This window comes from Bombyx mandarina, chromosome 21 (genome assembly GCF_030267445.1).
Source record: "Bombyx mandarina strain Sakado chromosome 21, ASM3026744v2".
In the NCBI taxonomy this organism is placed as follows: domain Eukaryota; kingdom Metazoa; phylum Arthropoda; class Insecta; order Lepidoptera; family Bombycidae; genus Bombyx; species Bombyx mandarina.
The window spans coordinates 13333082-13352199 of NC_143227.1; the positions used below are offsets into that span (position 1 = coordinate 13333082).

Below are 19118 nucleotides of genomic sequence, written 5' to 3' on the forward strand. Positions count from 1 at the left end.
CGGTTCCGTCGCGGTTTTTTGATCGCGAGTACAGAGGGCCGTGGCGTGATCTCCTAAACACTTGACGCATCGGGGGCGCGCGTGACAGTTACGGGAAGAATGCCCGTATAATTGGCAGTTATGGCACTGGCTAGGTGTGCCTTTCTTGTGTGGGGTTTTGACGGCGATTCCGGAAAGGCTACAGACCGTTCGGATGTTGAATATTTGCTTACCCTCGGGGGTAGGCTGGAGGGCGACGAGAACCATGTTATATGGCTCCCTTCCGCGACCTGTGTGCATGCGGTGTACGGAGTTAACCGGTAGGCCTTGTTCGAGAAGGTCGGCCTTGACTAGCTCGGCATCCAACTCTTTAGGGATGCCACGTATGACGGCACGGAGTTCGCGCTCCTCCTGGAGCGTATACGTGTGGAAACTTATACGCTCCTTACGGAGGTAAGAAGAGAGGGCCCTATGGTCGTCGGGTGTTCGAACCTTAATTTGAATGCCGTTCGCGAGGTTACGGGCATTCGTGAAGTTGATATTTTTGGCCTTAAGGGCCAGGGAAACTCGATCCCAAGCTGCCTTCTCTTGGAGGATTACCGGGGGAGGGGTCTGGGTTTTATTTTGTGCCACCGGACGCGGCGACGGAGTGGCACGGGCTGGAGGCACAACGGGAGTCTGAGGGCGGGGGCGCGACGCGTTCGCGGCTTTGCTAATTTTAGCGGCCGCGGGAGCTCGAGACTCCGCGGCACGCTTCTTACCCTTTTGTACTAGGGTGAATCCATCCGTCGATGGGGCGGGAGCGAGGTCGACCTCCATCTCCGAGTCAGAGTCGGAGGAATTCCGTGAATACAGCGTCCATGATCGCTGAGTGCCCAGGTGGGGCGGCCCCGGGTCTTGAAAACACTCGCCTTGCGGCGAGGCCCCAACTTCTCAGACCTGAGCGGTTCTATTGAACACAGGTGGCGATGCGGCACGATTACTACAGGACAAAGAAAAAACACAACAAAACGGAAATAACAAAAAGAAACAGAACAATTAAACACTTCCAGGAAGAGCACTTAGTCGGCAGATGTACCACGAACACAGGCCGCGCGAACAATGACCGGGCTAACAAAAGCCGGGCGAACAAAGACCGGGCGATCGAGTGGTCGATGAGCACGTCCGCACGTGACGGGTGCCTCTATCGGAATGCCGCGTCTATGTAAAAAGACTTCAACCTATTTGGCAGTCAAAAGCGGAAATAAAAATGACAAATAACATTGCCATAAAGAAAGGATAAAAAAAATTACATTTAAGACAATCTTATGGAAAACTGATTGAGATATAAAATAAAACACACTTTATAGATAACCGTTGTTTCAATAAACAGACCCTTTATGAAAGGTCTTTAAAAATGCGCCTATATATTTCTGTTGCTCTTATACTTGACTCTCGTAGACGGCACTCACGGTCTGATGTTGAACGGTAGATGGAAGTAACTCCAAGCCAGAAATACCAGGGATACCAAAAAGTTATTATAACGTTTTGTAGTAGACGTTTTATTCTCAGGTATAAAGGGCTCCTCCACCCTTAAATCAAACCTCAATGCACGACCACTTCGCGGCAATTTTTATTTATTGCTTAGATGTGTGGACGAGGTCACGGGCCCACCTGGTGTAAAGTGGTTACTGGAGCCCATAAACGTCTACAACGAAATGCGCCACCCACCTTGAGATATAAGTTCTAAGGTCTCAAAGTATAGTTACAACGTCTGCCCTACTCTTTAAACCGAAACGCATTATTGCTTCACGACAGAAATAGGCAGGATGTTGGTACCTACCCGCGCGGACTCACAAGAGGTCTTACAACCAGTAAAAATAGCAATAGCAATAGTATAGCAATTATTTCAGTGCAACCGAGACTTTTTATTTCTATATCTTACTTAAAGAGCTTAGTGCGCTCTGACGACTGCCTTGTATGAGACAGAAAGAAGATCCGACTTCCTATCTTTGAGGTCGACTGAGTGTTCAGACACAGCCATTATCAGTCATTAAGGTCAATTTCCGTAACGCGATACTTGTGTTGCAAAATGTCGAAAGTGCCAAAAATCGTCCGATCGAAACTCGCACCTAAATCTGAGGGTACACTAGTCAGAGCCATTTACTACAAGATCAATTGGGACAACCACGAAAAACGACCTATAGTGGGTCAGTTGCATATACGGTCCTCCAGTTTTGCGCAAAAAATAGACCACGTGTGGACCATTGGATCATGGACATTGTGTCTATGCGACCAACAACCCGCTCTACCTTTTCTTTTTTATGATTGATAGTTTACTGGTGGCCCGAAGGCCTTTCCAGTTTCACCAGGACAGGTGGGCGAGCAAAGGCTCAGCCAGGAGGGGTGGGATTTGCTAACAACTGCCCGAGCGCCTCCGAAGGAGACCTAACAACTCAAGAGCAATTGCTTCGCGAATGAATCTACTACCGGATCGGAATCGCGACCCGCTGAGAAGATTCGGCGAGAAACTCAGCGAGCTGATTCATGGGTTAGGTTGCACGGCGAACTCTTTGTCGAGTTCGGCGAGTACGGTTACCGAGGTCCCTAAGCCTGCTCCTAGTGTTAGAGCTGAAGGCGTCTAATGCAAAGGTTATTGGATCTGATGGATCCGTAAGGACGTGCCGCTCTACCTACCGATAATGCTCACCAATAGATTCAGATTCCCTTGTACTACAAAGAAATTCCCCAACGAAGCTTACTTTCTAAAAAAAGCTATCTACTTTTCATGAAACGTTCTATCCGTCCTTGAAATTGGGAAAAAATTATATTGGCCAAAACGTCAATGGACTTAACATTACAAATAGTTGTCGTAAATAAGCTCTTATCTCGAATGACTAAAAGTGATATTCCTTTACGTGCTTCTCCCCGGTACCCCGAATTACAGTATTTAAATTATTCAAGAGCCATTCTTGCTCGCAGCCGTTTCTCGGAAAACGGCGGAGCTCACTTTGAGTAATATATAAGGTACAAGGGAATCTACGGGCGGATTGGCTTTTTCAAAAATTAAAATGTAATTTACGAAAGCTGTTTTAGACAAATTTAGTGTTGATTAAAAACACTATTGCGATTTAATCGTGCGTTTTGTTTATTTGTTTACCGGTGGTAGGACCTCTTGTGAGTCCGCACGGGTAGGTACCACCACCTCTCCTGTTTCTACCGTGAAGCAGTAATGCGTTTCGGTTTGAAGGATGGGGCAGCCGTTGTAACTATACTGAGACCTTAAAACTTATATCTCGAAGTGCGTGGCACATTTGTTTTGTAGATGTCTATGGGCTCCAGTAACCACTTGACACCAGGTGGGCTGTGACATCGTCCAGCCATCTAAGCAAAAAAAAAAATTGTAGCTCAGTTTTTAGCTCGGAGGTCCGGTTCAAATGATAACTGCAAACCGTATTAAACAACTCTTCGCTGCAGACGTAATTACTGGTGGTAGGAAGCACGTCCGCACGTGTAGTTACCATCACCCTGCCTATTTCTGCTGTGAAGCAGTAATTTTGATTTGAAGGGTGGGGCAATCCTCGTACTGCTACAACTGAGACCTTAGAACTTAAATCTCAAGGTGTGTGGCGGAATTTACGGCTCTGGTAACCACTTAACACCAGATAGGCCGTGAGGTCGTCCACCCATCTAACCAATAAATAAAAAAGTCCTACCTAGTTCCTACCAAAGAAAGAAAGGAGAGACTTAGGCCTTATGTTTAAGCGTGATGCCGGCAATCATTGTCCCCCGACCTCAAATAACTAAATAACTAACAGACCATACCATTACAAATTGACTAACATAGAGATGGTCAAATTATCCGATGCATGGTAAGGGATGACCGGACACATCGTGAAAGACAACAATTGAATTGGGAAAATTAAAGAAGACAGTGAGACCAATCTTTTTGTAAACGTTTTTGCCAAAATGGGAATCCTATTAAAAGGTACAGGCGTGTAATTTGTTTTCTAAAGTGATTCTTTTCCACCAGTGACGGTTGTCTGGAAGAAATCGCTCTTAGTGACAAGACTGCCCTTGGTACTTTTTTCTGTATGTAATGTTTTGCATTTTTATTTCTTTTTTGTACAATAAAATTAGAAACATTTTCTATGGTATATCCGTATTTTAATAATATGTAAATACTATATCGGGATTATCTTATATATAAAATTCTCGTGTCACAATGTTAGTTACGATACTCCTCTGAAACGGTTTGACCGATTTTTATGAAAATTTATATGCATGCTCAGTAGGTCTGAGAATCAGCTACTATCTATTTTCATGCCCCCCTAAATGATAAGGCTGATCCACCCCTAACATTTATTTCTTTATTTTGTGGACATTTTTTTTGTTATAATGTGACATTATGTGGTTGAATGAGGTTTTGTTATTTTTATATTCCCTCATCGTTCACAGCGCTACATGCCTCTTTCACTCATTTACCACATCCTTACACACTTACAATAATTTGTTTTTCTACACCTGAAATTCCCTAGATATCTTATATATGAGTCGACTATTATCAAAGCCGGCAATCTGACTTTTGGACAATTATTGGTAAATCAGAAAAACGAATTATTGACTTTGTATTCCATTGGCAGTCACAAAACTCTTCGGAACGACATCTTAGATAAATAACAGGTTAACTATTAACCTTTATTTAATGCAGGTTTTGAACCGTATTCTTTGAAGGAGACGATTATATTCAAATCAATCTGTATTGACATATCAATAACATTTTTTTTTCCAAATGCACAGATTGCCACCTTTGATAATAGACGACTCATATGGCAAAACAACGTTTGCCGGGTCAGCTAGTAAGCCTATAAATGTAATGAATAATCAACACAGAGGACAACATTAAAAGTCGTATTTCCGTTAGAAACAAAATAAAAATATTCAAATAAAGTTTTAATTGCAATCTGTTAGAGAAACAACAATGTTTCGAATAACAATCATTAGCGCAAGTCTATCTTGTAATGTAGGTCACGGCTGCGACCCTACAGCATCCTAGGAACAGTGCGCCGGAAGCTAGATCCAACCTTGAACCAGTTTCCGACTACCTAGTTTGCCTACGTTACATACTAAGGCGTTGAATAAAAGGAACTAAAACATATAAATAGCAACAAGCATGAAAAATTTTTCATACTGGCTGAGCCTTTGCTCGCCCACCTGTCCTGGTGAAACTGGAAAGGTCTCCGGGTCACCAGTAATCTTTCAATCATACAAAGAAATCACATTTTCATAAAAAAAAAAAATATTAGCCTACTTCAAAAATGGTAATCATGTTTGAAAAGAAAAAATATAGGTTTTAATATTTAATTGAACTAGCATTCGACCATAATTACCGAGCTTCAAGATATAGAATAACATGTAATTTAATTTTAGATAATGATAATATTGAAAGAAAAAACGGACTATTTCCTTAATAGTAATTATGTTTATTGACAACGATACTGACCAATATCATCGTCACTATTACACAAAATAAATAAAACAAAAAAAATGTATCGGTCGACAAAGTTTTACCTATTTTGTCTTTGTTCAATAAAAATAAATAAATAAGTATTCAATGTTCGAATGGCTGTTAATTTCCTCAAAAAAGTTTCTAAGTAGCTTATTGAATGAAAATTTGAATGAAATTTGTTGAACAACATCTAAAAGTTCGATGTTGTAACTGAATATTTAAGTCAACAATTGTTTTTATTTATTTATTGCTTAGATAGGTGGACGAGCTCACGGCCCACCTGATGTTAAGTGGTTACTGGGGCATATAGACATCTACCACGTAAATACCGCCACCTAACTTGACTCTAAGGCCTCGGTATAGTTACAACGGCTGCCCCATCCTTCAAACCGAAACGCATTACTGCTTCACGGTAGAAATAGGCAAGGTGGTGGTATCTGAACGTGCAGACTCACAAGACGTCCTACCACCAGTAATAACGCAAATTATAATCGCAAATTATAATTTTGCGGGTGTGATTTTTATTACACGATATTATTCCTTCACCGTGGAAGTCAATCGTGAACATTTGTTAAGTACGTATTTCAATAAAAAAATTAGTACTTTCCAGCGGGATTCGAAACCGTTGCATCGCTAGATAAATGCACCGGACGTCTTATCTTTTAGGCCACGACGACTTTTTACTTTTTATCGTATTAATCCAACTTGTAGTAAAAATTAGTTACCTTCGTATTATTAAGGCATATCAAAGGGATACTTTTCAATATAAATCTGGGAGTCTCATTGTATAACGTAACAGATGACGTTATCTATGTCGGCGTTAAGTCAGGATTTACACACATAAGTTCTTTTACAATGAAAATACAATACAATTCTATAAAACTTTAACATTACTTGTTTACAACAAAAAGCCACGCCTGAGTTATTCAGTGGTTCTTACACAATTAGCCATTTTGTGTTGGTTATAACAACTACAACTTCTTTTATACAAACAAATGTAATTACTGCGAAACAATTCACAAAACATAGCTTAATATTCAAAATACATATTTTAGTGATTTTACATGACTCACATTTAATTTAATTTACATGAATTACTTTTAAGTAATATTAACTAACATTGTTATTATCCAGCCTAATAATAGATGGCGCCAACAACATCATTGCATAACAATTACAATACTTAATTAAATTATTAGTACTGTTAATTATCATATAAATTATTATTAATATTTATGCTTTATTCATATTTAATCATTTATACAGTCATTTGTGTTTTTAAACAATAATATAAACATTAAACATATTCTGAACATTTTCACATCAAAACAGTGTCTGCTAATTATTAAATATGGTAGAATAACAGTTTTGTTGCTAATAATAAATAAATATTAACATATAATAAACTAAACTATATATTATTATGTTAATTATTGCCAACAGTGGCGTTTGCGCCCATACGGCCATACTGATTCCAGCGCGTCCCTTGCGCTGTTTTAGCATTTCACATAACAGTAAACAAGGCATATCCCCTACTGGGATCTACCCAACACACAAAGCACCATTCACCCTTACGAGATCTAGCTAACACACAAGAGGATTACCCAACGGGATTTACCAAACACACAAAGCATCACCCATACGGGTCTAGTTAACTCGCAAGCCATCACCCTTACAGGATCTAACCAACTTACCAGGCATCACCCTTACGGGATCTAGCCAACACACTCGGCATCACCCATTCGGGATCTAGCCAACTCACAAGGCATCACCCACTTGGGATCTAGCCAACCCACAAGGCATCACCCTCTCGGGATCTAGCCAACCCACAAGGCATCACCCATTCGGGATCTAGCCAACTCATAAGGCATCACCCATTCGGGATCTAGCCAACTCATAAGGCATCACCCATACGGGATCTAGCCAACTCATAAGGCATCACCCATACGGGATCTAGCCAACTCATAAGGCATCACCCATACGGGATCTAGCCAACTCATAAGGCATCACCCATACGGGATCTAGCCAACAAGACCAGGTTTAAGGATTCGCATGGTGGCCCGCCAGCGTTTTAGGAAGGATAATTGGATAGGAAAATAAAAGTAGATACCATAACAAATTATAAATCATTTTACAGCAGAACAAATCTCTCTGCCCATACGGTCAATTTGTCAGTTATCAGAATCCTCTGACATTAAGAGGATAGATTTACCTATATCAAACCGTTACCATTACCAAACCTTTACCTTTACCAAAACACATTAGATGACAGAGACCGCTCGTCCATCCATTTTTTACCAGCTGATTCAACTTCCCCTAATTCATCATTCAGCGGACCATTTTCAATTTGCTTTATTTTAATGACTGGTAGGGAACATCATCCTTCTAATGCCTCTGCATTTTTGTTTTATTGTTGTGCTGCAGCTTTTAATCAACTAATTCTTAAAGCTGCCTGTCAGATCTTATTAATTGATATTACAAACATGTTACATTTATGACCCATCAATCGTTCAGCATGCCTGTTGGCCATACTCACTCTCTTTGGAAATAATGTAGTACTGAATTTCATACAGTTCACAAGTTTTTGAAACTCCTGAATTATCTTTTGTCTTGGTGAATTTTTAAAAGTGACAGGGTTCCAAAAATGTAACTAAGATTTTGAAAACAGAAATCAATACATAAATATCTGTGCAATCCTTTTTCTTGACTAATAATGAAGTGGCATCCCCACTAGAAACCTAGGGTGCAGAGAGTTAATCACTCATCCAAAAATAAATAATTATGAAAGGAAAAGTAATAATATGGAGCTGCTGAACAAGGATGAGCTGTCTCTTATTATGGCATTTTATTACAAGTTTATTTTTATTTTTATTGTAATATGCTTGAACTCCTCACAATAAACAGGAGACATACAGTATGTACAGCGTTATACTATGCTATCCAAATTAATTATTTCAAATCCAACTTTTATCTGCCTGATCACCATCTATGAGACATGATTTGCAAAAGTTACATGATGATTGAATAATTACTCCAAACTTGAGCATTCACTAGATAGAAACTTATAAAAATAGATAAGTTCTCTTCAAAGAGTGCAACACTGAGAACAGTTATTTTTAAAAGATTAAAACCTATTAGGATGTCAGCAAGACTGTCAGTATTACCATATGATTATGATTACCATATGAAATTCTATAATAGTTCTAATATTTCTCTCCATTAAAAGTCACAATGCTTTGTTTTGAAATCAGTTGACCCCTTATGCTCAAAAACTTTACATGAAGTTGTTTAGCTTACTAAACTAGATCTGCAATAATTTAAGTCTTATTTGTGGTGATAGGTTTGTCATCTTGACGGCGGTAACAAGTTTTCTCGAAATGACGCAAGTGACGCAGTAACCACATTTAAAACCTTAGTGTTACTAAAAGTGCCACGAAAACTGAGGGAATCATTATGTGATTGTGATAAAACTGAGTTATATTTAGATTATTAACATTATATTTACTGTCTATTTTCAATTTGACGCTTTCGGAACGTTTATAGAATCGATATTATTTAGGAAGCGAAATACATACCACCGCGTATTTCTCAATAACTTGGATCGAATAAATTTAAGTTAAATACCTGAAATCAGTATTTTTACCATCTCAGCGTCGGTAGCTTTTCTAAAACATCCACGGTCGAGAACTCATTTTAAACATCCAAATCCTTACTGAATGCATGGATCAGTTCGTCCCTCACTTGCTCCAATGTGGTCCAATACAAAGACCAGATATCGGCTTGTCTTGCTTGCTCTTTTGAACTCGATGTTCATGCGATGAAACAATTAGCATCATGATAGTTTCGTCCACATTTCCGCATCGGTCTTGATGTCACGCCCTCATCGGAACTGAACGGCGGCAAATAAAAGTTATAATGCCACCACAAGCCACAAGGGTACAGCATTTGCAGATAACATCACTTTTCGCCTTTTTAATACAGGTTGAGAGACCCATCACTTGTTCAACAGTGGGTTGTAGACATGTGTAAGTAATGCGAGTGATATTACTCGGGTAATATTACTCTACGATGTAATGCAACATCACACATTACGCGAAGGAAACAAACATCACACCATCACCCAACATGTTTCTTTCTTTGTCGTGTAATGTTGCTTAATACACGAACGGAACCGAGCGAGCGAGACAGACCGATCGACGCAAAATAAATGAGCAAGCGACACGGAATTATTCCTAGTGATTTGGAACCGTATGTCCTGGCCGCTAGGTACATTTTTATACCTATGGTACGTCTGAATTTTAATATAGGTATTTGTGTTTATATTTTTCATGCGGCCAGCCGGTAGTTTCCCGCAAGTACTTACTTAATTTTTTATTCGCAACTTTTGTAAAATCGCTAGTCGCTCGTAATTGTTTAGTAATATTTCATATTAATTTTTGTGTTTGATTTGAATTACTTAAGCACTTGTTTGAAGATAGTTTTATTATTTGTTTTAATGCGTGTTTAATAAGTGAAAGAAATAACGGCGTCTAAATGAAAGTACAGTCCTCCTTGGATGCACTTTGAGGATATCGCGCCGAAACAATGCATCTACTGCTCTCGTATATTAACATTATTGTCGAGCTCAATTTGCAGTCTAAGTCGCCATATGAAATCCGTTCATCCCACAATAAATTATATTAAGTAAAAAATAAAATTATTATATTATTAAGTAAGTCAATCTCTGTCAAGTAATATAACAGTGTATTACAATACAAAGTTCATACTTTGTATTGTAATACACTACTGTAATGACACACCCGAATCATTACCTAAGTGATGTGTATCAACACATCACTTAGGTAATGATTCGGGTGTATAGATACAATGTATTCGTCGTCACAGTATCTATTGAACGCACCGAGTAATGTTAAGAGTGATGTGTAATGTTTTCGAGTAATATCACCTGTCTGTAAAAGTGATGTCATATCACATTACATTGGGAAGTGATGTTTTGCGCAAGTCTAGTGGGTTGCTTCATTCGGAGGCTTACGATTCATTTTGGGGCTGTGATCCCACTTCTGATGTCGGCGTTAAGTCAGGATTTACACACATAAGTTCTTTTACAATGAAAATACAATACAATTCTATAAAACTTTAACATTACTTGTTTACAACAAAAAGCCACGCCTGAGTTATTCAGTGGTTCTTACACAATTAGCCATTTTGTGTTGGTTATAACAACTACAACTTCTTTTATACAAACAAATGTAATTACTGCGAAACAATTCACAAAACATAGCTTAATATTCAAAATACATATTTTAGTGATTTTACATGACTCACATTTAATTTAATTTACATGAATTACTTTTAAGTAATATTAACTAACATTGTTATTATCCAGCCTAATAATAGATGGCGCCAACAACATCATTGCATAACAATTACAATACTTAATTAAATTATTAGTACTGTTAATTATCATATAAATTATTATTAATATTTATGCTTTATTCATATTTAATCATTTATACAGTCATTTGTGTTTTTAAACAATAATATAAACATTAAACATATTCTGAACATTTTCACATCAAAACAGTGTCTGCTAATTATTAAATATGGTAGAATAACAGTTTTGTTGCTAATAATAAATAAATATTAACATATAATAAACTAAACTATATATTATTATGTTAATTATTGCCAACAGTGGCGTTTGCGCCCATATCTACATATCTGCGTGCGCCCGTTGCCACGGCGACCGCGGAATTAAGGGCGGACCGACCCTGACACGATCCCGCTTCCCACGGAGCCTCCCTGTCTCAAACCTCTGCACTGGGGCCTCCGACGTACATTCCAATATCATGTATATATTAAATCCGTCCACGTATACCACCAGACAAAGGATCAGAAACAATTCAAGCTTCACTATTACCTTCTTCCTTCAAAGGACGGTGAAATGTAAAAGAAACATTTAAAGTTTTGAGAACGCGTAATGTACAATATTAATCTACTGATGCTAATTATTATAATAGTACTAGCTGACCCGGCAAACATTGTTTTGCCATATATAAGATTTCTAGGGAATTTCTAGTGTAGAAAAAAAAACTAACTTATTGTAAGTGTGCAAGGATGTGGTAAATGAGTGAAAGAGGTATGTAGTGCTGTGAACGATGAGGGAATATATAATAAAAATAACAAAACCTCATTCAACCACATAATACCTCATTATAACAAAAAAAATATGTCCAAATAAAAAAAAAAAGTTAGGGGTGGACAACCCTAATCACTTAGGGGTATGAAAAATAGATAGTAGCCGATTCTCAGGCTTACTGAATATGCATAAAAAATTTCATGAGAATCAGTCAAGCGGCTTCGGAAGAGTATGGGAACGAACATTGTGACACGAGAATTTTATATATTAGATTATAAATGTACGTATTTATATATAAATACGAGAAACAAAACAATTCAGTACCATTTCCCGTCTGTTTGTCAATAGATTTTTTAAATGTTTTTGTTTATAGTGTCTACCGAAGAACTTCATTATTATTAAGAATATTTGTTTCAGAATATTCAGATTGTTTTTCCTTTCAAAATGTCAACAATGAAACAAACAGAGAAATGAGAATTTAATTCTTAATGACTTTTGGCGGGAACGCGAGGAGCGAAGTTGTTGCGAATTGTTTTATTTTTATTAATTTGTTTCTTCGGGATTAAATATGTAATAAGGGAGGTGTATTAATAGTTTATCATCTGTGAAGGAGCAAAAAAATGGAAAAATAAAACATAGCCACTGAACGTAACTTCTCGGGCTTTCCCAACTGAAAAAAATCCCACTGAAAAAGTCTCAGTAAAAGAACACTATTTTACTGAGACTTTATTTCAAGTAGTTAAGTCTCAAATTAATCAACCTTATCTCGTTTCGATCCATTTTTCAAATCATAATAAAAAAGTAAAAGAAAATATAAAACTTGTTTTAAAGGTCTCGTTACCAGCTCATAAAATCGGCAAAAAAAGATGTCGATGATTGCATAGAACTAGTTAACAATATAATTGAGGACGTAATTTGAAAAGAAAATGTTACAGCGGAAACGGGTAAGCTTAGATTCTTTTATTTCCATTGTGGACAAGTCTTATGCCCGTATCTTTAGACGTTTCGTAAAATAGTCCTCCACTCTTAACTCATCCGATGATGCTCGAGAATTCCCTCCAAACTTACTCGAGTTTGGTATTTTTAGTCGACCATTACAATATTCCTCAACTGTCCTCGAGTGAGGTAAAGTAACGTTATTGCGTCACCACGACAACATCAGTTTGGGGAAATTTTGATCAAGCTAGCATCAAACCCATAGAGTTCTGTAGTCTATGGTCATTGTTTAATGTCAAAGTCGAGCTGCCACTGTCTGTTTGACACTAGATGAACTTGTTTGATGTTTTGGTTGCTGAGTTATTCGTAAATATGTGTGCGTGCGGTAAATCTGAAAGTGTATTTATTCTCTAACCTATTATTATTTTAGATTTCGGATCCGGCTTTGTATTTTTATTCGCCGCTTTTGTGTGATTTTGATTGCATCATGTTGTTGAAGTGCTTTTCCATTACCACCAGTTTATTATTAAATAAATAAAACTTATAATCGCATTGACTTTAATTATCAGGTAGTAAGCAAAATATGACTCCTAAGTAGGTAAATAAAATAAAAAGATTCAAATGTCTAACCTCGAACTATTTACTTTATTAATAAATATTATCAAACTTAAATTATCAAAATATGCGGGAATCATGCACAGATCCAGGCCATTGCACAACAATATCATATATTTCCATTTGCGGTCCACGTACTATTTGGACATTGATAGAAAACCAGCCTTGAGGATCGTTCATGGTACGTCGCGACGTACCTTGACTTGACAGTTCGCTTACTTCACTCCGGTTAGGAAAATTTTCCAATGACGTTTGAGTGGAGTTTATTTTTACGACTAATCATACCAAAACGCGCGTTGGAGGTTGAGTCGAGTCGAGTTAAGCTCGTGTAAACGACTAAAGATACGGGGGTCAGTGTAAGTAGCCACCATCGCTTATCAAAAATGCGGGGACACAGCCAAAGTGCCTCCTACAAGACGTCGAATATTTTGTAAGAACAAGCCGCTAAAGTCAATAAGTACCATATCCCTTTTTAAAACCGGAAATCGAGATTAGTAGTAGTAGTTTTATTTTTCCAACTGGAAAGGCAAAAGTGTCACACCATACAGCCTTTTAATACACATTTACATATTTTTTTATATGAAAAATGATATAATGAAGTGAAATGAAATGAAGTTGATTAATATGAAACATGGCGTAAAATGAAATGAGATGATATGACATATATATGAAATATAATCTTAGTAAAATGGTGGTCATTTACTGAGACTTTTTCAGTGGGCTTTTTGGAGGATCCCGAGAAACTACGTCCAGCGAATCTTCGAGATTAGTGTGGTCGAGTGTGTAATCGAGAGTCTGTATCTGTGGTCGATATGACATGCTCTGACAAGCAACAATTGACATTTACATATCGTCTTCTCGTATTAAAACTGTATAATCTCAAAACTTAGTAATTTTACAGAAGAGTGTTTTAAAGGTTTAACATGTAATATTTTTAATATTAATCATCTTTGCAACATTTATTTTTCATCTTTTGCCCGTTACATTATCTGTCTTTTAAAGTACGATAAAATTATGTATTAATTTTGTTAATAGTAGTCAAAACATAGGTAAACTAAAAAAAAAAAACTAAAACTAAACTACGCTCTTTTGACAGTATTTATGAGAAAAATACTGGTGATACTAACTGATTCCGCATATTAACTCAATTTCGAATATTTTTGGAAATTGTACACTTTTAATGCGAAAAGACGATATGTCTAAATAGATGTAATTTGAATATGGTCGGGCAGAATCGGGTAGCTTTCAGGTAACGTAACGAAATCAAAGATTTACCGAACCGAGGCGCATTTAAAGTTGCTTTATTGTATTTAGCTTGTTTAAGGCTCTCCCTCACTTGTAGGCTGCGTGGTGCGTGAGTAAATACATACGTGGCGGAAGGCGTTTTAATAATCGAATATCGAAAAAGGAAAGACAACATAAGGTAAATTAAAAAAAAAAAACTGGTTATAGGACCTCTTGTGAGTCCGCGCGGGTAGGTACCACCGCTCTGCCTATTTTTGCCGTAACTTTCGGTTTGAAGGGTGGGGCAGCCGTTGTAGCTTTACGTGAGACCTTAGAACGTATATCTCATGGTGGGCGGCGCATTTACGTTGCAGATGTCTATGGGCTCCAGTAACCACTTAACACCAGGTGGGCTGTGAGCTCGTCCATCTAAGCAATAAAAACAACAAAAAAACACCTGGCGGAAGTCGTGGATCGAATATCGAAAAAGGCAAGTCGAGATAACGAAAATACGCTGAGAATGATATTATACAAAATCCGACACGAACATGTAATATGGAAAATAAGCCACGGAGGACGAAATGTAAACAATGCAACTACATACAGAACGTTTTTAATACGCTTTTATTTGTTTCATACGTATCGTCGTTGTGAAACCAAAATCTGATATGTGCACTTTTTGAGATTTTCGTATATTTCACAGCCCTATTTAGCGTACCTATAAAAAAACTGTTACGTGTCTATAGCTTTAATATTTATCTATAGCTTTCATTCATTTCATTCGTGGATTTACACTAGGAGCAGTCGGGGCAAGTGCCCAGGGTGGCAAATTTTTTAGGGCAGCAATTTTTTAAAGTTAGGAAAAAAACAAATATTTATTTAAATTTTTTTTAATATATAACATCTTGTAGGAACCACAAATGTCCCCATAGTAACTATTAATATGTATGTGTGAGCGCACACATATATATTGCGCAGTGCACAAATAAGTGACTACCACCACCCACTTTGCGACAAGAGGTAATTTTTTTATAATATAGTGTTACGCTTCTAACTTCCTTCAAACGTAAACAAATGACTGCTTCAGCCGAATTTTTTTTTTCTTTTTTTTGTTTGAAGACTTACCCGGACGCCTTTCCAGTTTCACCAGGACAAGTGGACGAGCAAAGGCTCAGCCAGAGGTGTGACATTAGCTAACAGCTGCCCGAGCGCCTCCGAGGGAGACTTCACAACTCGAGAGCAGCTGCTTCGCGGATAAATCTACTACCGGATCGGAATCGCGACCCGCTGAGAAGATCCGCCGAAGGCCGAAATAAGGACACTCTATGGGGACAGAACGCACCCTACCACAAGTTAAATAAGTTAAGTTAATTTTAGACACAGTTTGTATTATTCGGTTTAGAATCTTCACGGTTGTGGGCAATTGCCATTTCCGATCGATTTAGAACTTCGATTACAACTAAATCGGACTGTCACTATTAAAGGTTTTCATATAAATATATTAACTCTATTTGTCTATTGTCTCGCTACATAATGGCGTACTAGCCTATGCACCGGATGCGGATATATTCCATTACGATTTGCAGCGATTTGTAGAGAAAGAGAGAGTGAGAGAGAGAGAGAAAAAAGAAGAAGAAAGAGATCAAGAGACTCAAAACAAATTCATCACCCCTGCCTCGTTAGGCAGGGAGTCTACACCCAGGCAGAGGGGTTTGCCCCGAGGTCAGATCCCCGGCCCCATAAGGGCCCTGTAAGGACCCTATAGCAACAGCGATATGCAGATCTTTCTAGAAGCTACTGAAGTTACCGTTAACACCTTATAAATGCTTTGGTTCAACTGTTAGTTTGTAAGAAGACTGTAAAAAGATGTGTGGTGTCGTGGGACACCGGATAGGAACGAAGTTCCATATAAAAAATAAAAAAAAGAATTACGAGAAAAAAATGGCGCGGTGAAATATCGATGTGCGGAAAACAAGGCCTTATTCCACGGACTCTTTCTTACGGTTTTTACTATCACATTTTTTTCAGTTCGGTCGTGCAGCAAAATCCCTATCTGCTCCAAGCCTGCCGTAAGGCACTTCGTTCCAATAAACAATTAATTAAACACGAAGTCATGTAGTAAAGACGAATCTGTTTGAATTTCAAGTTCGATCAATATTAGGCACGTATCGTCTATGATTAAATATTTACATTCACGGTAAAGGAATAACACCGCGTAATGAAAATGAGACCCGTAAAATTTTAATCAGCCATTGAACACTTGAACACAACGAGGACATGGTCTCATCATTCGCGCATGGGTCCTACAAGGGGTCTTTCAGTCCCCTCTCAAAACGCGAGCATATTTTTTATCTACCTATTAGGTTAGGGCTCACGGACTTAACCTTAGAGAATTTGTTAACACTGGCCCTAGTAAGAACGGCGCATTGAAGAATCTACTACCTTATCGAAATCGCGACCCACTGAAAAGATCCGGCGAGAAACTCAGTGGTCTGACACCCGTATCTTTAGTCGTTCACACGAGCATAACTCGACTCGACTCAACCTCCAACGCGCGTTTTGGTATGCTTAGTCGTAAAAATAAACTCCACTCAAACGTCCTTGGAAAATTTTCCTAACCGGAGTGAAGTAAGCGAACTGTCAAGTCAAGGTACGTCGCGACGTACCTTGAACGTTCCTCAAGGCTGGTTTTCTATCAAAGTCCAAATAGTATGTGGACCGCAAATGGAAATATATGATATTGTTGTGCAATGACCTGGATCTTTGCATGATTCGCGCATATTTTGATAATTTAATTTTGATAATTTTTATTAATAAAGTAAATAGTTCGAGGTTAGATTCTTGTTTAGACTCGTGGTTAGACATTTGAAACTCTTTAGTTTATTTACCTACATAAGAGTCATATTTTGCTTACTACCTGATAAATAAAGTCAATGCGATTATAAGTTTTATTTATATAATAATAAACTGGTGGTTGTGGAAAAGCACTTCAACAAGACAATGTAATCAAAATCACACAAAAGTGGCGAATAAAAATACAAAGCCGGATCCGAAATCTAAAATAATAATAGGTTAGAAAATAAATAATACACTTTCAGATTTACCGCACGTACACATATTTACGAATAACTCAGCAACCAAAACATCAAACAAGTTCATCTAGTGTCAAACAGACAACGGCAGCTTGACTTTGACATTAAACTATGACCATAGACTACAGAACTCTATGGGTTTGATGCTAGCTTGATCAAATTTTCCTCAAACTGATGTTGTTGTGGTGACGCAATAACACCTCTCTACCTCACTCGAGGACAGTTGAGGAATATTGTAATGGTCGACTAAAAATACCAAAATCGAGTAAGTTTGGGAGGAATGCTCGAGCACCATCGGATGAGTTAAGAGTGGAGGACTATTTTACAAAACGTCTAAAGATACGGGCATGTGTGTACGGGGGCGAGCTTATGTATCGTATTTGTAGCGCACTATTGAACTTGAACGTCATTGTTCAAAAAAGAGGACTCTTTGGGGTGAACTAACTAAATCCAGCTACAATTTTAATAGTTTAAAACTAACAAAATACGCTTTTATAGAAAATCAACTAAAATATAGAATTTTTTTTTTTTTTAAATTTGAATTAAAAATATTGTAAGAAAAAATGATTTTATTGTAAAAAAGCGTGGGTTGCTTTTCAAGACAATATCAAAATAACCCTTCTACTCATATCTGTTCATAAAATATTTATAACTACTGATACCATGCACCCCAAGTTCGATTCTCATTAATCCTAACTTGGTCTAATTGTTGGATGTCTTGTTTTCTGTCTTATAAAATAATATACGAGCTTTTACTCGCGACTTCGTCGGCGTGAAATAGTTACTTTGGCATAACGCTAAATTTTACCCGCGACTTCATGTACGTGTAGAATTTTTTCAATAATAGAATGTTAAGGAGCTATTTAATAGAGGAGATTATCAATTCGACCACCATTTTTTTATCTAACTATGTGCACCGATTTCTTGAGAATGCTTGAACCCATTCCGATAATTCTTTTTTTGTTCGAAAGAATAGACTTCTCGAACGGTCCTGTAATCATCAAGATCTGATGATGGGATCCTGGAGAAATCCTGAAAAATCTATAATTTTCAAAGCCTATCTTGAAGTTGTTTGGGTGTTTATTGTTATTTTTCTTATTCTGTGCCGCCGCGCACCGGCCGGCCGGCGTCTTGTACATCTATATTACGAGCTTGATCATTATTTCGCTGCGATGTTATTTTAAAATTGCGATATCTCATCTTATACTCATTAAAATACTCATAGCGATTAAAATTAAGTGAGTAGCTCCTGAGATTAGATTACACTCAAACCCCGCCATAAATTAAATACTGTCTCTTATTTATAGACGCTGATGGAGCTGTAAACAAAAAATTATTGATATGTAAATATATTTTATGGATTCGTTCAGTGTCCGTTGTGACACACGCGATCCACTCATTTGAGCCTAGATGCGTCTTCATATTATAGAATCGATCCCTTACATAACTTAACCTAACCTACATAGGTCGTATTACCATGAAGTTTGAAAATTCCTTTGTTGATTTTTTTTTATTGCTTAGATGTGTGGACGAGCTCACAGCCCACCTGGTGCTAAGTGGTTACTGGAGCCCATAGACATCTACAACGTAAATGCGCCACACACCTTGAGATATAGTTTTAAGGTCTCAGTATACACAACGGCTG

The 19118-nt window shown here is 37.7% G+C and overlaps 1 protein-coding gene and 1 long non-coding RNA gene across 2 annotated transcripts in view; both read right to left on the reverse strand.

Moving 5' to 3' along the window:
• The window catches only part of LOC149500510 (ras-specific guanine nucleotide-releasing factor 1), a 72330-nt gene that overhangs the window by 45809 nt on the left and 7403 nt on the right, over positions 1–19118 (reverse strand). The gene's annotated exons all lie outside the window — the stretch shown is intronic.
• LOC149500511 (uncharacterized) lies at positions 6345–11879 on the reverse strand. The gene is made up of 2 exons (XR_016324863.1): positions 9092–11879; positions 6345–8774 (listed from the first exon to the last, which is right to left on the reverse strand). It is a non-coding gene; the product is annotated as an uncharacterized LOC149500511 (long non-coding RNA).